The sequence below is a fragment of the Rhinopithecus bieti genome, unplaced genomic scaffold (assembly GCF_001698545.2).
Source record: "Rhinopithecus bieti isolate Rb0 unplaced genomic scaffold, ASM169854v2 scaffold_759, whole genome shotgun sequence".
NCBI classification, from domain to species: Eukaryota; Metazoa; Chordata; class Mammalia; order Primates; family Cercopithecidae; genus Rhinopithecus; species Rhinopithecus bieti.
Genome location: NW_016803631.1, coordinates 1,392,984 through 1,399,077, shown reverse-complemented (window position 1 = coordinate 1,399,077; position 6,094 = coordinate 1,392,984).

The following is a 6,094-nucleotide window of genomic DNA, read 5'->3' as shown; positions in this document are numbered from 1 at the left end:
GTGAGAGAGACTGCAGCACATGGGAAATAAATGATCATTGCCACTAGTCTCAATTATTTTTCTTTTTTTCAAGGTCAAGTTGGCAATTTTTCACAAATCCTACCCACAAATGCCCTTCCCAATTGATTAACTCTTACAGCTAGAAGCTCTTCTTACACCCAGGAGGCAAGCTTGCTTTTTTTATGCTATTAGAAAAAATCTAAATGCCAAAGTGAAAAGAATACTGAGCTTCTGTTTATTTTTATCTGAAAATCAAAACATCAGGCAAACTCTAAAGCAGTTAATTTCTATTTTAATCCAGGATTTAAAAAAATGAAAAAAATGAGCTCAAATGACTAAAAAAAAAACCTGAGGAAAACTGTTAATTATTTTAAATAAACATAAATAAAGCCTTATTATAACACTGCTAGGTAGGAATCTCGTAATTCTTCCCACTCAATAAAGCATGCTATCTGATGTGGCAAAAGAAAGAAAATCTTTTGTTCGTCATTCCTATTGCAGGATGAAAGAATATCTAATGCTTCCATAACTGTGTAGGACTTTTTCTCATGGATTTCTTTTCCCTAAAATTTAACCATAGCTTGAAGAATCGGGGTAAACTATCATAATTTTGCACATAGAGACGGTGAGAAGTCTCTAGGGATTCTTAATTGTTATATTGATAAACAAAGTGTATTAGTCTGTTTTCACACTGCTGATAAAGACATACCTGAGACTGGGCAATTTACAAAAGAAACAGGTTTAATTGGACTTACAGTTCCATGTGCCTGAGGAGGCCTCACAATCACGGCAGAAAGCAAGGAGGAGCAAGTCACATCTTACATGGATGGCAGCAGGCAAAGAAAGAGCTTGTGCAGGGAAACTCCCATTTTTAAAACTATCAGATCTCATGAGACTCATTCACTATCATGAGAACAGTGCAGGAAAGACCCGTCCCCATAATTCAATCACCTCCCACTGGGTCCCTCCCACAACATGTGAAAATTGTGGGAATTAACAATTCAAGATGAGATTTGGGTGGGGACACAGCCAAACCATATCACAAAGAGAGATGTACATGATGTTTGATACAAGTAGGAGAGTGTGATTAAATGGGAGAAGGCAGGAATAAAGTGGGAGGTAGGGGCTGTTAGTAGGGTAGGAAGATAACATTTCCAAGATCATCATTTAATTCTAAATATTATATAATATATCAACCTCCTTTCAAAGTTCCAGTCTACAAATATTCCCTTTTTAAGTGGCCTAATCTATGAGATGCAGAGAGTAAATGTGCTCTTTTTCTCCAAAGTTCAACAATATCTAGAAAGAGGTATAGGATGTAGAATTGACGGAACACAGGAATTAGTCATAGATTGGCTGTCACCAAGTGAGGGAGACGAAAGGATCAAGAATAATTTCTGGGTTTCTGGTATGAGAAATCTAGCTGACTGAAGTACCACTCACTGAAATGGGGAACAGGAGTAGTTTAGTTTGGACATGTTTTTTTCAGATTTCTAGAAGACATTCCAATGGAGCTATCAAGTAAAAAGGTGACTGTGGTTCTGGAGTTCAGAAAAAAGATCTGGGCTCCAGTTATCAATTTGTAGGTGACTAGCATATAGATGGTATTTAAAGCCATAGGACTAGACAGATCATAGGTTGTAGAAATTAAAATGTAGAGTGTAAAGAAAGAATATCTAGAAGAAAGACTTGAGGCAGTCCAATTCCTTTTGTGAAGAGGGGGAGGGTCCAGAAAGGAGTGGCCAGAAAATTAGGACAACTAGGAGAGTGAGCCACAGAAGCCAAGAAAGTGAGTATTTGAAAAGGAGAGAGAGTCAACTGTATTGAGTGCCTTTGATAAATCAAATAGGAAGGAAGTTGAAGTGTACATTGAATTTAAACCTGTTGAACACTGGGAACCTTAGCAAATACACTTGCATTGTAGTGGTGAGAATGGACCAGATTAGTATGGGTTATATAGGGAAAATGAGGAAGTTTAAAGAACTTTGAAATATTTATTCGTCTATAAAGGGGGAGTAGAGAGATACAGGTAACTGAAAGTAAATATGGGAGTCAAGATAAGTTTTTTGTTTTGTTTTAAGATAGATGATTTTATACCATGTTTAAATGCTGAGGGAAAGATCAAAAAGGAAATGGCTGAAGATGTGGGAGAGAGAAGGAGCTACTAAATGGGGCGAGGTTCCTGAGAAACCTGGAGGGGTAGATCCAGAGCTTGTGGTTTGGGACAGAAGGAGAAATCTCTCAATTGTCAAAGAGGTGGGGTGGGGATGGGTAATTAGCGAAGGCAAGAATGAGTGCTGATATTAGTGTTGTCTGCAAGATTTGATGATAGGATGATGAGGACATTCACACTGAGTGGCTTCCATTTTCTCTATTTATGGCAAAGTCATCAGCTGGAGTTGCAGTAGGAAAGGAGAAATTGGAGGACTGAGGAAAGTAGAAAGATTATGAAATATTTGTAGCAGGTAATGACCTTGTTTCATTGGTTATCTTAGTTTACATTTGGATCTTTAGTAGTTTGTTTTCTAGTTCTACCACTCTGCCTCGAAATATTATAACATCTCTCCAATTCACGCATATCCCCTCCAGGCCCTCTCTTTTTGACTCTTTATTTTCTCCCTTTTTTCTTTACTACCAAACTTCTTGAAATAGTAATTTGAGTTAATTGCCAATTCTTGCTCATATATCATTTGCTCCTAAATCCTTAGGATTTAAGGATCCTAAGGGGTTGGGAAAAGGAAGATGACCCAATGAAGAAGATGAAAGGGACTTCAAAGAAGTCAGAAGAAAATCAGCATAGAGTCACATTAACGAAGCTAAGTATAGAATAAGATTCCAAAAGAGCTAAAAGTCCACCTCAATGCATTCACCTCTTCTTTACTGAGGAATAATTGGTTATTCCTTCAATACAATCACAAGACTCTGTTTTTACAATTCACATCAATAATCTTACTACAGTGGTTTATTATTAGTTGTTTATATGTCTGTCATCCCCCTATACTCAATTGTTATTAGTTCTTCAAGTTAGTATTACTCTGTTTTTCATTTCTTTTTTCTTTATGATTTTTGTTCCCTATAACATCTAGAATTGTACCCAGTGCAAAATTGGCACACAATACATATTTGTTGAATAGGTGAAGTATTTTATCTAACCTGTGACTTAATTATCTTCAAACTCAGGCCTGAAATCCTAGCATGAAGCATGAATATTATATACTAGTGTTCATTCATTCAGCAAATATTTACGAAATACCTACCACATGTCCATCACTATTGTTAATCTAATGTGCTGGTGATATAACCATAGACAAAAGAGACAAAAATCAATTTTTGTAAGCCATTTTACAAACCATAAAACTGACCCTTCTGTCTATTCCTGGTATTTTTCCTCTTTTCTATTCTTGTCCTATCAAAGGCTAAGGCCTTCAGGAAGCCTGATATGCATAAAGGGAATAAGGTTCCTTCCTCATCATCTTGTTTGCTTCCCACACTCCATGAAACACATGTTTTTGTAGCTACCAACCTTAATTCTTTCAACTTTCTTCCTTTCTTGGACTGTGGAAATCTCTCTAAGAGTTAATGAATTATAAATATGGTAACTGTATTTTCATATTTATAAATTAGGGCACATATTCTTATGTGCTTATTTTTTCTTATTTGTAAACTAATTTACATAACATCTTATTGGGGTATAAAATTTAAATCATATTTAATTATATATATAATAAATACTGTTTAAAAAGTATACAATTACATAAAGAGAAATTAAAAATTCAGCCAAGACAAATGTTAGTTAATACAATATTTGCATTGTCACTTTCATCATCTGCTGTTGAAATGATGGCACATTATTCTTCTCATACTTGTTTGAAGAACTCAGTTTGCTTAATAATTGTTTATTCTTTCCATTTTTTCCCCCCGAATTTCTTGGCAAGTCTCTGAGTACTCCATGCAGATTACTAGGAAAGATTTTACAATGCCAATGGTTATTTAAATCTCCAAAAATTGTTAATGAAGAAACAAACAATAAAGAACAAAAAAGCAAACAAAAGCTTTCCTCATTTCTGAAGTTTAAATAGACAGAGACTAAATTTATATATTTTCCTTCCATTTATAGAAGAATAATGTTTCTATGTTGAAAATCTTTAAAAATATTCAACCATCATTGATCTACAGATACATTTGTCTCATTTTGCTAGCAAGTTCTTGTAAAGACACAACTTAAGGCCACAGTGTTCCTTTAACAGATAATATGACTGAGTTAATTACCTACTTTCCAAGATTTACCACTCTGTGTCTCCCAACGGAATCTAGCCAGCTTAGAGTTTCTTAGATTTCCTTTCTAAGTGAGTTTTCCTTTCTAGATGACTAGGTAATTATGAACCTACAAATATCCAGGTACATACTACCCAAGGTCCAAATCATAACAAACAGTATTTTATAATTTTCATGTTAAGTTCTTTTACTTTGCATAGTAAAACTAAAATTTTTTTCTTTCAATTCTTTTATAATCACTAATATTAACATGAGACTTTTGGTACTGAAAAATAATAGTAGCAAACATTTATGGAAGTTGTCTTATGTGCCAGGCAGTGTTAAGTGCTAGCATGAATTCTCTCACTTAATTTTTACAAAAATCTCATGAGGTTGGTAATTTGATATTCCTTTGGTGGATAAGAAAATTGAAGTACAGAGAAGTAACTTGCCTAACATCACACACCAAAAATGTGGCAGCCTCAAATCTGTCTGAAACCACAGTTTTTACTCTTAAAGACAAAGTATCATGTATCCCTCTCCCCTCTAGGTTTTGCCACTCAAATTTAAAACAGCCTTATGAAAAACAGTGGTATTTGTTGAGAAACTGGATGATTTTGATGGTTTAGGAAAACAATAATACAGTTTTTTAAATTTGAAGTCTTAGTATATTTAGAGGTACACAATATTTAAATAGGAACTGCTCCAGAAAATTCAAGGTATGTGGTCTCCATAATTAAAGAACATTAAACACAGACATACTTAAAATCATGCAAAATAAAGTAATATTTGCATTAAATAAAGAAGGATTATGGCTGAAGACAGTAGAGAACTGGGAATAATGGGGAGGAAGGAATGAGACTGAGAAATAAAATTTGTTTTTCTAACTGCGGAGAGCTAGAGGGAGAAAAACCCATAAATCACTCTGGCTGTTACTGAAAAAATGCTTGTAAAGTTCCTCAGCTTGGCAAAGGTTAAGAGAACAATAATGTTTTGTCAGCCCGAGCTAGCCAAGGAGCTGATTAGAACAGAAAGCTTATCCTTCATAGCCAGAGAGGACCCATTTAAAGGGTTTTCTTGTTTTAGAGTCTGCAATAAGACAGGCATGAAGTCACTCATCCTTTTCTTACCCTCATGACTATGTTTCTGAACTTCTGCTTATGGTAAAGCAAAGTCATGCTGGTATCCTAGCTTATTGTCTGAAACTCCAGTGTGCCAATTTTAGCAGAGCTAATAATTAATATGGCCATTTACAAAATAATAACATTATAACCCTTTGTCAGCCATTATGAAAAATTAATTCAGTAATGGCATTATTAAATTTGTTATTGCCATCATGAAAATAAATACATATCTCTACTTAAACTGGTGCAATCTTCATGAGTCATGATGAATTAAAGTTTCAGGAAACAAGAGAGGCTGGGTCTAAAAAGAATTGTTTCCTCTTGTCTCCATATTCCAAACCCAAGAAAAGCTTACATCCCTTTGTAGTTTTTTTCATCTAGATCAGGATCAAAGAATGTATGGTCTATGGCCTGAATCTTGCTCACAACTTCAGTGTGAATAAAAATTCCAAGGGTTCATATTTCTGTTTATTTTGTCTACTACTGCAAAACCAAAACTGATTTTAAAGGTCTCTAGTATTAATTTAAGATGAAGTTCTCCTTCTGTAGATGTATCTATATTTCGTTCTCTTCCCTTTCAGCTCTCCTTGTTCTTATTTTCTCATTTCCCCCTCACCTAACATTAACACACAAAACTGTAATTTTTATTTGATAAAACTGGATGAAAGTTTGTGTCATCACTTTTAAATTTAGAAGTAAAACTTAGAGATTACTAA